The following is a 14,196-nucleotide window of genomic DNA, read 5'->3' as shown; positions in this document are numbered from 1 at the left end:
ACACATGTCTGCATGTGAGAATTCTTATCCTATCTAAAAATCAAAAAGTAAAAGTTGCAGAATTAATGCATATCATACCATTCTCCAGAGTGAGAAATGAAAAGAGAATCTTCTCCCAATCATTATACTGTGGAACCCTTGAGGAATACCCCCAAACCTCACAACGTCTAGTATTTACAAGGATGTTCCTTCAACAAAAATGACTTTGTTTTCCTGTTTGCATTATTTTGAGCATTGGGAGATCCAATACGAGCAATGCTGATCATTGCTGACATTTTGAAGTTGCAAGATGAAACCATTTAGTTCTTATGAAAGAGACCTTTGCCTCCCAAAACTCACCCTGGTGAACCCAATGTTTGAGCAATACTGCGTATATTTTAACATCTTAAGTTCTCATTTTTTACTTGGATATTTAAAAAGGATGAAGTCTGAAAAAGGATGAACCTTAGCAGCACATAGAGCCTGGCTGGTGAACAAGTCACACATGTGCACTTTACACACATGCATGCACACTTCCATCAGTTGTATTGCTCCAACAGATGGCTGTTCAACTTCCCCCATCTAACTCCAGAGTTTGCAAACACTATCTACTGAGAACACTCACTACTGTGTAAGGGATCCCTGCTGTGCTAGAGACAACTGCCAAGCATTCACCTGAGCTGTCCCCATCTTTTCCACACGGTAGGTAGAATCTGAGATTTCTGACTTATCATCCTATAAAACTCAGAGCAGGCAATTTAGGATATCTCATAAAATAAAAAGGTTTTAAATAGGGAGACCTACCCACAGCTGTACTCCTGGCCACATTTTATTACAATTTCAGAGCCCAGAAGCCCGGTTTGCATTTCCCCTGCAGCTTGAAATCTGCAAGAGGCCTTTCCCAGCTGAGTGGCCTGCAGCAGGAGCTATGGCCCTTCTCCAAGGAGCACACAGGACGGCACATGTGTGCTGTTTCCAACCGGCCACCTGGAAAAACTGTGAATTGCCCCCACGTGAGGGTTGCAGGTTATGGAGGGGAGGTAGAAAAAGCAAGAGAAAAAAAGAAACAGCAGGTTGTGTTTAAAATGAACTCGACATGTGCGTGGACAATCAGCTGTCCCTAGTCCTCCTTCGATTCCTGCATATGTGAAGCCTTTCCAACCTGAGCTCCCCAAGCAGGTTTGGGGAGAAAGATGGTTTCCTGTTACTAGATGCAAAATTGGGGGTTGGAGGGTGAGCAGAAGTGGAAACGGCTTTTATCAGATTCTCAATAAAAGGTTAAAACCCACCTCGGTAAGTTTAAAATTCAATTGAGTCAGAAATATCCTCTTTAAATGCTCCAGCACAGCTCACAATAATCTGCACAGCTCACAATAATCTCTCTCATATCTGTGTTTTAACTTTGGTTGTACCAAAGGGAAGTTACTGTTTCTTTCTTTCTTTTTTTTTTTTTTTCTGTCTCTAAGAAAAGAAAATTAAGGGGGGGAAAGGGGAAAGCATAGAAGAGAGAAAAGGAAGCAGAACTTGGAAAAGAAGACAAATTAACTTCTAGATAAAGAGAAAAGGTAAAGGTTATTCTTTGATTAAAAATATGGATCAAATGAGAAATTGCTGCTGTGTGAGAATTTGAGAGCTAAAGAGATCACTTATGGGTTGCATGGCTGGCTCAGTCAGAAGAACATGTGCCTCTTCATCTCGGGGTTGTGAGTTCAAGCCCCACATCGGGTGTAGAGACTACTTTTTAAAAGTTTTTTTTTTAATTCAGATGTCTTTGGGGTGCCTGGGTGGCTCAGTCGGTTAAGCATCCAACTCTTGGTTTCGGCTCAGGTCATGATCTCAGGGTCATGAGATTGAGTCCCATGTGGTCAGAGTCTGCCTGTCCCTCTCCCTCCCTCTCTGCTCCTGTCCCAGCTCATGTGCTCTTTCTCTCTCTCAAATAAATAAGTAAATAACTAAGCTTTAAAAAATACAAAATAAAGACATCACTTATTCCAACACTCTTTTAATAAGTGAAAATAATTAGTGATTTATCAAAGAGCATACAGCTAAACGTTTGCCTGGTCACTCCTTCTTCCATCCCCAAATCAGCAGCCAGAAACGTGTTCAGGGTTGAGTGGGCAGTGGCGAATCATCACAAATGCCTCAGCTACTGGGTCACTAACAGTCTCCTTACCGAAGATATTTCCCTCTGCGTTTGTCTTTAAAAATATTATGGGTGCACAAAAGTATGCAGTGGCAACAGGACCAACATGGAGCAAACTCCAGTGCAGCTTTTGAAAATTCTATTTGGTATTTATTTGGTTTTCATACTTTTCTTTCTATTTATCCTTATGCCTTGGGAAGTAAAATAACTGGGTTTGGGAAACATTTTTGGATTTGCTGAACAGTGGACTCCGTTGTTTCATGCACACCTTTGTACCAGTGTGCATCTTATTGTTTAAAAAGATGTTTTTCAAGAGTATGAAGAGATCTGATCAGAACACGCTGGGGTGTCAAGGAATGGTTCATGGATCCTGGGGTCCTCCACAGTGACCTGTGTACACTTGATCTCCAACATTAACCTTCGCCAGCTCTCTTGCAGTGGTCACGAGGAATGTGGGCTGGTCAGAGCAGCCTCGCTCTGCCATGGCCTTGGCCCTGTCAATGACCATCTCTCCAGAACACGCTTCCTCTCTTTTCTACCTGGCAACCACTTACTTGTATTTCCTCTCCTTCCCTGACCCCACCGCTGGCAGCAATGCCCCTCTTCTCTGTCATCCACCAGCCCCTAAGGATGTTAAAGGTAAGAACCACATCCTATTCATCTCTGAAGACACAGCTCTTGGCAGGGGGTGTGGCATATAGAAGGAAGTCTTTGACTTTAATAGTTGAACTGTAGATTTAATGAACTTAGAATTTACTAACCTGACAAGCATTTGCTGATCATCTACTGTGTACCTGGTCTGTGCTATGAGGACAGGATGTAAAGATGAATAAGTCACAGTTTCTGTCTACACAGAGCTCTTAGACTAAGGGAAATGAATGCAAATCTGTCACCTCTATGGGAGAAAACATTCTAAGTTTATTCATTCCCTCTGATAATAGTTCAGAGGCTTCATATTCGCGGATAAGAAACCTACCCTTACATTCCACCAGTATAAGAATAGTCTACTATTCTTAGAGGAACTCTCTTAATTGTGTATAACATCTATGCCTAATGAAGGTTTAATAATTTGATATTTTTAAAGTTAAATTCAAGTTAACAGAGGCCTGGAGTTACTAGGTTTGGGGAGAGAAAGTACAGGAGACAAGGGAAGAAAATTAAATATGAGAACAAGAAAAATAGAAAAGATAATCAAATTTTACAGTAGGAGATTTCGTTCTATTTCTTTGTCTCAAAGTGAAGGCTAAGGAGAATTTCCCTTTATTCTTTAGAAAATCCGCAACTGGCCCAGGAGGCCAGGCACGTATTCAGTTCCCACCTCCAGACTCCATTTAGAGCATTCTCCTATTTTTAAAAATGGATTTCTGTAAAATGTTTCATAATGTGGATTGGTTTCTTTGGGGTCTGCCTCTGCACTATAGCTGCATAAAAAAAGACATTAATAACTTCTCCGTTAATGGGTTTTTCAGAGTCTCAAAAGACTCACCTTGTACATTATAACTTCCTCCCACTTAGCCCCCTGGCTAAATCTTGATTGCCCTTGTAAGACATCTTTAGGACATATTGCTGGAGTTAAAGATGGTCCTTCCGAGAAATAAGTTCTCATACAATGTACCATATACGCTCATAAACCAGCTGAGCAGAAGCCCCTTCATCTCATATGTCATCCTACCTTGATCCCATGAAACACTCTGCTCCAGGAGGGCTGACCCTGTCCCGGAAATGAAGAATTTCAGTGACATAGGCCACTGAAGCTCTCTCCTAGACCTGAGGGGTGGCTTCGAACCAATTATTTCACACAATTGTCATTTGCCAGGACACTCTAGTCAGCTTACCCAAGCTTCGTTTCACAAGGTGGCATGTGGTGTGCCTAGGGCAAAGTGGAAGAAAAGACTATATATGTGGTATGTGTCCTATAGTAGTGCCTATCCATGGATACACATACAGGAATATACAGACTTAGGAATGTGTGTATAATATGTGTGTGTGCATATATGTGTGTCTACCATATATGTGTGCATAAATGTACATGTGTGTATGTGTGCACATATGTATGTATATGTGTATGTGTATTTCTGTGTATGTGAATACATGTGTGTAAATGTGTATATGTGTGTGCATGTGTATGTGTGCGTATATGCATATGTATGTGTGTATATGGTATGTGTATGTGTGTATATGGTATTTATATATCTACAGCATATAGTAACATAAAGATGGCAAAGGTAGAATCCTGCAATGGGTTGTCTCCAATTTTGCTCCATAGGGGCTGACCCCACAGGACATAAGCCAGTGGAGGGCAGGGACTCTGCTAGCTCATGTTTGTCACTGCTTCTAGCATTAAATCTTAGCCTTGGGCAGCCCCGGTGGCACAGAGGTTTGGCGCCGCCTGCAGCCTGGGGTGTGGTCCTGGGGACCCAGGATCGAGTCCCACATCAGGACTCCCTGCGTGGAGCCTGCTTCTCCCTCTGCCTGTCTCTGCCCCCCTCTCTCTGTGTCTATGAATAAATAAATAAAATCTTTAAAAAAATTTTTAGCCTTTTCTGGTTCCCACAGGAATGGTGCCTGCATCACTATAAATGACTGTCCTTGGGACTAGTAACTGCTTTAGTTCAACAAGTAAAACCTGAATTCGGATATAACAAGCAAAGAATTTATGGCTCATCTTGCTGAAATAGGAGTTCCTTGCCTTTTATAACTAACAGCTTTAATCAATAAAAAAAAAAATCTTTAAAAAGGTACTCCATAGGCACAGACACACACAAGTTTGCATGTGATTTTTAGAAGATCATGGACGCCCAGTTAACTTAAAGTCTCTACTCTTGAAAACAATGTTCAAAAGCAGTTTGCCTCATCTCCTCCTATTTTTCCCTTTTGTCTGCAGCCGCACAGCTCTCTGTGTCATCTTGGTCCATCTTGTCTTCAGTGCTGCCCAGAGAACACTCCCCACCTAAGCCACCACTGAAATTAACAGGTAACTACTGTGGGGTGCATCTCAATGCACTGCCCCTAAATAAATGACAATCTGGTTAACAAAGCAGCACTGGTTTTAGACAGATGACAAAGCATTTATGGCACTGCAGTGAGATTCAGAACAGCCATCTCACGCTACTCCCCACTCCATCAGGCGACTGTCCTGCACGTCTCAGGATGCCTGGCCAACTGACGCTCAGAGGACATGACACGTATTGATGGCATCACGGCCTCCAAGTGCTCCACCAAATGTTCAAACACAGAGCAGGATGAAGAGGAGAGACATTGGGGTGGCAGCCACAAATAAGCAGCAGGTAATGAAGAGTTGCTTCCAAAATTCAGATGCATGGTTGTGACGCAGTGTAATGTGGTAGCTCAAAGCACTGGCTGTGAACTCCAGCAGACCTCTGACATGTATCTGCTACTGCACCCCCTGACCCTCAGTTTCTCCTTTATACAAAATGAGGCTATTGGAGGGAGGGAGGATCTCTATTTACTAGGGTTAGAGAGAAAGGGAGAGGAGAAGAGTTCCCTGGTGTCTCTACTTATAAAGACAACAATCCCATCAGATCAGGATCCCTACCCTCATGACCTGATTGAACCTTACTTATTTCCCAAAGACTCCATCTCCATGTACAGTCACATTGGGGGTTAGGGCTTCAATATATGAATTTGGTGAGGGGGAGTGGGGATGACATAATTCTGTCCATAGCAAGAGGTAATAGATTTTATGTATTCTGAGCAATTTGAAAACTATGATATTACCTCTGGTTTTGAAATTTTATAAATTTTGAACTGAGAGAAAACAAAATTGAGAAAAAAAAAAATCCCAGATAAGAGAAATTTCTTCTCCTTTGTTCAGAGGGAGCCAGGCTAAACATGGGAATTCTTCAACATTTGACCGGCCATGTGAGAGTATTTGTACAGGTTGAGATTTGGGTTATACAGCCAGATGTAGGGCAGAAGGAACACTCCAGCAAGATAGCATGGCCAGGTAAGGAAGGTAGCTCTCTGTACACCAGGCTTGCTTCACACCGGCTGGGCCCAGTGAAGATATCCAGAAGTCAGAATATTTGAGGCTCATATCCCAAAGAGAGTAAGGAAGAAAGAAGGGAATATTTTCTGAGGTGAGTAACACCTGTCTGGTTCTCTAACAAATTGGCATGGTTTTGCAACTAACGGGGGAAACTAAAATATGAGATAAAAGGCCTTCTGCGATTTCATGCTCCTTCCTTCCCTGAGGAGCAAAAGAGCCCTCCCAGAGGCAGGGCAGGTAAGGCTCACATCTACTCTGCTAGTCTCCTCCTGAGGGTTTGAATCCCCTCCCTCTTGCCCTGCACCTCAGCATGCTCCCTGACCCCACACTTACAACAGTGTAACCATTGCCGAAGTTCCTCACACCCTCGTGCCTCAGCTGCCTCATCTACAAGGTGAATATAATATTGGTGTATGTCTCGTTGATTTGTGACAAATACTGAAATCATCATCCTCTGTGCGTTAGTGTGGAAAAGTTTGTGTATCTCTTTTTGAAGTTCTCCGACCTTTATTTCTGCAGTGTCCAGTCAGCTAGCAAGCCCATCTACATATTCTGTATTTTAGAGGGATGCCTGGGTGGCTCAGTTGGTGAAGCATCTGCCTTCAGCTCAGGTCAGGATCCTGGGGTCCTGGGGTCGAGCCCCACTTTGGGCTCCCTGCTCAGAGGGGAATCTGCTTCTCCCTCTGCTCCTCCCCTCACTTGTGCACTCTCTCTCTCTCTCTCTCTCTCTCATAAATAAATAAAATCTTTAAAAAATTTTTTGTATTTCAGAGATATTTTTCAACTTTATAATTACATTTGGTTCTTCCATCTCTAATTTCTGTTCTTGCTGTATTCATGTTTTTGTTTAAATCTTTGAGCATATTTCTGACAGGAGTTTTAAAATTCCTGCCTGTTATTTCCATCATCACTGTCATTTCTAGACCTATTTCTATTGACATATCTCTACCCCCTAATTATGGGTCACATTTTTTTTTACTTATTTCATATCTAATAATATTTCACTGGATGGTAGATTTTGTGAATATGATGTTAGAGTATTTTGTTGTCTTCCTTAAGGAGTATTGTGTTTGTTTTGGCAGATACTTGAATAGCAGTGTGATCTTCTAGATGTTTTTAGGCTCCAAGACTGTAGATTCAGAATCGTCTTAATTCTGGGGCTATTTCAGCTCTAGGGCTGAGGCATGAACTCTTGGAGTCTCTACTAAGGCATGCATGATCTTCTGGAGTCTTTTTCTTTTTTTATTCATTTATTCATGAGAGACACAGAGAGAGAGAGGCAGAGACACAGGCAGAGGGAGAAGCAGGCTCCATGCAGGGAGCCCGATGTGGGACTCGATCCCGGGACTCCAGGATCATGCCCTGGGCTGAAGGCAGGTGCCAAACCGCTGAGCCACCCAGGGATCCCCTGATCTTCTGGAGTCTTGACTGAACGCCCAGGTATTCCTTCTGACTTGTCAGAAATTGGATGTCTCCTAGTGCTGTGTCAGCTCTGGAAATTATCCATACGCAGTCCCGTGCTGGTTATCCTTGGCCCAGCCTTGTGGAGTTTCATCCTTTGCCTATGCAGCTTAGGGATCAGCCAAAGATCAAGGGCTGACCTACGTGCCGATTTCTAGAGCTCTTCCTCCTAGCAGTTTCCTTCATTAGCACTCTGCTCTGCAAATTCCAGCTACCTCCCCCTCAGGTCAGCACACCTGGCATGTTCTGTTTGTGTTCCCTCTTCTGGTCCTGAGGGCCATGAAGTACTCTCAGGCAGGAAATCTGAGACAACTGTAGGATTCACACTGTCAGTTTTCCTTCTTGAGATTGTGCTACCAATTTCAAATATCTGCAAATGGTATTTCCCACATATTGACCAGTGTCATAGTTGATTACAGCAGAAGGTGTGCCCCATATCACTTTTATGTACCCTTGTATACACAATTATTATACAATTATTATATATACACCCCCACTAAATCACACCGAGGTTGAGAATTTTTGTCCTTCCTAGATGTAGAACCTGAATCTAGCAAGATGCCTGGTACGGAATGAGCATTAGCACAAAATATTTGTTGAATCGATACATGGTTTCTTCTTCACTCTTGACCCCTTTCCAGGTGTGACTAACAGGCTGACTTAAGTATCTTTTTTTATTGACTGTTTTCCCTTATCATTGCCCCTGCTATTTTCAGATGTAGACATATGTGGCTTAAGGCCTATCTGGGAAGTCTACTCTGATTCCTATTTATTTCTTCACTTGATTTTTTTATTTGGAGATTTTTAACTAGACCATATCCCAAGTCCAACTAGATTAGCAGTAGAGCATAAAAGATGTGGACTTTCTCCCTTGGCCAGTCTACACAAATCAGTATGTGAAAGAATTTACGCAATCCCCAGCACATAGATGGTAGCTAATAAATGCATTATATTTCTATACTGTCAACCAATCAGTCATCATGGAGTCAGAAATAACCATAAGAACCCACCACATCTGGGATCCCTGGGTGGCGCAGCGGTTTGGCGCCTGCCTTTGGCCCAGGGCGCGATCCTGGAGACCCGGGATCGAATCCCACGTCGGGCTCCCAGTGCATGGAGCCTGCTTCTCCCTCTGCCTGTCTCTGCGCCTCTCTCTCTCTCTGTGACTATCATAAATAAATAAAAAATTAAAAAAAAAAAAGAACCCACCACATCTGCATTCCCAAATACAAGTTAGGAGAAACACTCAGTGGTTAATTTGCCACTCTAATTACATACCTACCTTGCCTTTTACATGCAAAATTCTTAATGAGGTTTTGATCTCTAGTCACTATAAGGGTTTCTGTCCCCTCACTTAATAATTTCATGTTTTATGCTGCTATCTGTTCTTCAGACCCATAAGCTCCTGGTATGCAGTAAGATCAGGAATTGCCAATGCTTATCCAGCACTTGCTCTATGTCAAACACTATCGCAAGTGTTAAATATCTATTAACTCATTTAAACTTCCTGGGGCAGTGAGTACAATTATTATCTTTATTTTAAAGGTGAGAAAACTGAGGTCCATAAAGGTTATCCAGTGTACACAAGGTCACCTAACTAGGAAGTATAAGAGAAGTGATTTAAACCCTAGAACCTAAACTCCTACTTGCTGCAAGATACTGCTTCCGCAAGGATAATCTTACATCTTCTCACAATGCTCTAGTCTTCATATACAAATATGGTGTGTCTTTTTAATTGGATATCAGACGAGTTTACGCATTATCCCAGATCCATTCAGCTCCATCTCAGCTCCTCGCTTTGTCTCCTGGCCAGAATGGCTCCAGTAAAGACACATATTTCTACAGTCATTTCTTCCTGTCTCCAAACACCTGACAACTTTCTCAGCCTCTCCAAAGTGCTGGAGTCAGACTTTGTCATGGCTTCTACGCATTCACCCTTGCAAGAAGTACATAGTCCTTGTGCCCAGAGCCAATATGACAAGACCCTTGGAGAGTCTAGCATTCCTAGTAGTTGTCCAGAGTGACAAAATGATATTACTAAGGAACGTGAAGAGTTAATGCCCCGTGGGGAGTACTTTGACCCAAGACAGACAGGAAGAGGCTATCAAATAAATTCCTCTCCCTTCCTCCCCACTTAATTGCTCTAAGGCACAGTAGTGTCATATCACTTCTCCACCCTTCTGGAGACACTTCCTGACTGAGCTATCAACTATGTCATCCTGAGAAACTGAAGCCAACTTTGTTAAGCACCACTTTGAATTTTTTCCTTTTCTTCCTCATCTCACTTTTCTTTTTCCTTCACTCTTGCTTGCTTCGGATTGACTCTCTAATATAACAAAAGCATGCAATCTTGACTTTAGGGCTGTTTTCTCAGGCTAAAACAGCTTGTTTCCTTCCAATAATACAGATTAAATGGTGCTGGCACATATATCCTCTCTCTTAGAATATTAATTAGTTTTTGTTGTACAACAAATTATCCAACACTTAGTGGCTCAAAACAATAAACATTTATTATTTCATTGTTTCCGTGGGTAAGGAATCAAGAAGTGGCTTAGCTCGGTTGCTCTGGCTCAAGGTGTCTCATGAAGTTGCAGTCAAGTTATGATCCGGGGCTGCAGTCATGTGAAGGCTTGATGGGGGCTGGAGGATCTGCTTTCAAGATGGCATCCTCACATGGTTATTAGCAGGAAGCCTCATTTCTCATTGACTCTTGGCCTTAGAAGGCCTTAATTTCTTAGACAATATGGATCTCTTCATTGGGCTGCTTTAGTGTTCTCAAAATGTGGTATTGGCTTTCTTAAGTGTGAGTAAACCAAGAGAGAGTGATAAGGAAGATGCAAACCCTTTCATGCCCCAATCTTTGAAATCACACACCATCATTTTCACCTCATTCACTACGTCTGGTCAACACTCAAAAGAAGCAAAATTCTGCTTTACTTCTTCAGGAAAAATGGTCAAAGAATTTGTGGGAAGATTTTAAAATCACCACACCTGGTTTTTCCTTAGTTGTCAAGAATAAATATTTACAGAACAGACTGCTAGGGATAGAGTCTGCAGGGTGATGCTAACAATCCTACAAAATCATTAAACTAAAGATCATCACCAAATAGCTGTCTTGTCGCATTGTACTATCAAAAATGGTTCAAAGTGGCTTTTAGATTTGAGTATAACGTCAAGGAAAGCACTATGGAAAGCACTATGAAGTCCTCTTATCACCAGCTAAACCCCAAGACCTGACCTTTATTGCCCACCTATTTGTACTCATCAAACTTGGTCCCCCATTTTTCCTTAAGCTCTTCTTTCCATCTTATCTCTTAACTTGGGCAAATGGAAAACAAAACCACCATTCAAGCAATAGGGACTGCCCTGACAAGACTTCCAACTGGACCAGACCACCCAGACCAGTCTGAGCTTAACGCCGGACGCCTGCCAGCACAAATGGAGTAATCTCTAGAGTAACCAACAACTACCTTTGCATTATAATACTAAAATCTCTACCCAAGGAAGAACACAAGCCTCATTTACATAACATATAATGTGTGTATAAGCTTGTTTCCTTAAGATACACTTGTGACCTTATGCCTACATCAATATACAATGACAAGACCTCCCTATCTAAATATTTATCCTAACGCTAAATAAAAGGAACCCATCCTGCCTTGCTTGGGGAGTCATGGTTTTCAAAGCTGTGCCCCATAATCTCATTTGCTACAAATAAAGTTTTCTTTGTGTGACAACTAAACCTGGTGCAGCTTCTGACTCACCATGTAGCCAACTCATGTTGGTTTAGTTAGTCTTAGTATATTGTTTCTTTGTTTCCTCATATCCATGTCTCCATATTATAATCAATATCCCAATATCTGGTCAATCCAACCACCTCTACTATAAACTTTGACTGCATCTATTAGTGACTGTTAGCAAAAATAAATGTTCTCATTTGTCAGTAATCACAAGGTTATTAGAAGAATAAAATAATTTAGCAAGTTAAAAAATACTTTGGTGTACTACTTGGCACAGTAGATGTTCAATAAATGTTCTTCTCTAATCAAAACCAAAAAAAAAAAAAAATCTATACCAACTACCAATCAGCCAATAGCTTTTGACATGCTATTTGAGTCACTGCAGCTATGGTCATGTAAACTCTAGATCATATAACCTGATTTATTCCCCTCTGACCTCAACTGGTGGTAACTTGTCTCTTTCATCTGCTATTTTATTGGTACAAAATATATAAAAATAAAATGTCAGTTTGATCATTTTTCTACTTAACTGTCTTCTTTTCATACTTTGTCTATCCCTTTGCCTTTAACCTTGGTGAAACATGACGTTAATCTCTTTTTCACACTGTAGTTTTAATGAGGCTATTACCTTGCATATCCAATGAGATACTGGCTTATGTCATAAATTTGATACTTCAAGGTATATGCCTTCAGCTGTTGAATTAACATTTAACTGAAAATAAATTTTAATTGCTGATCACAACTAGAACTTTAGATGGATTATTAATAGTATTACTATTATTATTTAAAATGACTATTTTGCAGGACACCTGAGTGGTTCAGTGGTTGAGCATCTGCCTCTGGCTCAGGGCATGATCCCGGAGTCCTGGGATCAAGTCCCTCATCAAGAGCCTGATGAGGGATTTGATCACAGGGAGCCTGCTTCTCCCTCTGCCTATGTCTCTGCCTCTCTCTCTGTCTCTCATGAATAAATAAATAAATAAAATCTTTAAAAATAATAATAAAATTAAATTAAATTAATATTTTACATGCAAGTAAGGTAAGCCTTGTGAATAAATAGTCACTAAAAATGTTTCTGTCTTACTAAGTTCCTATGTACAGCCAACTTAATTATTTGTGAAAATAGGTAATAACATAATTGAATTTAATGATCTAATAACTCTATTCTTTTTTCCAAAACTCTTTCATTTTCTCTTTACCACATCAAGCTTAAATAACTAAAGTTTCATCTCCTGTTTCTACTATCCATGTTTATAGATGAAGTGCTAATAAATAGATAAGCATCAAAATAGGTCAACTAGAAGGAGAAAAGAGATTAGTATACCCCAAAATTAATATTCATTCCCTAAATAAATAAGAATCAACTGCACTTCCTGTTATAACAAAGAAAACAAGAGACTTGCCACAAAGACAATGGTAAGTGATATGCCATCAGATCAAGAAACAGTGTTGCTCACTAAGCCAATCATTTTCAACTCATGTCCCAACTGCAATCTAAGATACATGATGCAAAAACATTGCACTGGAAAGGATTCCAGAATCAAGGACATGAATGGAGAGAGGGTGGTGGCACATCTTACTCTCTCTAGGCTTTTGAGAACAGCTTCATTCATAATAAATTATGTAAACCATTTCATATCCATCATGTTCACTTAATTTACATAAGCCTCACTTTTGGGCCAACCATACCTTCCATTTCTGGGATGTAGGTTACCATTAAGCATTCACTTCCTGCACCCCACCACCACTAATCCAACTGCCTCTGTGGATTCCTCATGTCACTCACTCCAGAAAGAGAATGGCAGAAATGAAAGAAGTTATATGGAAAGTCCAAGCATGAAAAGGAATAGAGAAGAAAAGACAGCCATGCTCCATGAGAACAGTTAGGGATGATCATAGCATAAGGGAATTGTACTTTTTAAAGGGAAAAGAATAATGCAAGTTTTTGATGTCCCTGGAAATTTGCCTGGTAATTCACTGCCTTAAGGATGGACCCAGCTTGCCTTAAGGGTATATACTCAAGGGCTAGGGAACAGGGCAAATGGGTTTCGACAGCTGGCTTACAACTAGCTCTACCTGTCAGCTCTGGAAGACATTTCTTTGTACAAAGCAGTAGCTTTTCTATAGAAGGTAATGTTAAACGAACACACATTCCACAAGCATGCTTACCCAGTACCTAGTTTATGAAGGAACACTGTAGATTTATTGTTAGCACGTACTGTTATCTCTACCAAGTGACACTCTGGCAGAGAACTTGACACTCCTGGCCCTTTGGAGGTTAGCGCAAAGTACCAGTCTCACTTATCAGGGAGAGTCCAACCTTTTCTCTCAAAGAACCAGGAAACTACTCCACAGTTATTTCTCTCAGACACGGAGGATCCCTGGGTAGTCACAGAGGAGCAGTTTCTCTCCCCTGCCTCAGTGCAGCTCCCCAAGCACAGTTATGCCTCCAGCTGTCTTCAGTACCCATTTCTTTAATGAGTGCTTTGCCTTTACAAAGCTGACTCAGACAGATGCTCAAGGGCCCCATGCTTGATGTGCCTTACATCTTGAATGTCCTTCCAAACAAATGCCTAGTAGCTGAGAGCCCCATTTATTGAAGAGATGAATGCATTTGTTCCCGTTACAGAGCTGCAGGCAAAGTCTAGCAATCTGGAAGCAGGAAGAAGAAAAAAAAATCTTTGTATTGGTATGGCCTAAGCATGACTTCAATGTAGCAAGGCCAACAAACTGACAGGGTCAAAGAAACTTACACCAAAGACCTTCTATACCAATTTTAACATAGCCATGCAGATAGTTTGATTAAAAAAAAAAAAAATCTGTTTTCAAGACTGAATCTTAATCTTGCAAATTTCTAATCTAAG

General features: G+C 41.1%; 1 long non-coding RNA gene across 2 annotated transcripts in view; it reads right to left on the bottom strand.

The window, feature by feature from the left end:
• Positions 1-14,196, bottom strand: part of LOC119865230 — a 59,036-nt gene that overhangs the window by 14,391 nt on the left and 30,449 nt on the right. The window contains exon 3 of one of the 2 annotated variants that reach the window (XR_005376557.1): positions 13,508-13,984. The exons of the other annotated variant lie outside the window; for it this stretch is intronic. This is a non-coding gene — a long non-coding RNA (uncharacterized LOC119865230). Of the gene's footprint in view, positions 1-13,507; positions 13,985-14,196 lie in introns of those variants that run through there. 2 annotated transcript variants of the gene reach the window in all.

This window comes from Canis lupus, chromosome 22, assembly GCF_011100685.1.
Source record: "Canis lupus familiaris isolate Mischka breed German Shepherd chromosome 22, alternate assembly UU_Cfam_GSD_1.0, whole genome shotgun sequence".
Lineage (NCBI taxonomy): Eukaryota > Metazoa > Chordata > Mammalia > Carnivora > Canidae > Canis > Canis lupus.
Note: the sequence above shows the minus strand (reverse complement) of the source record. Positions and strands in the feature narration are given on the sequence as shown.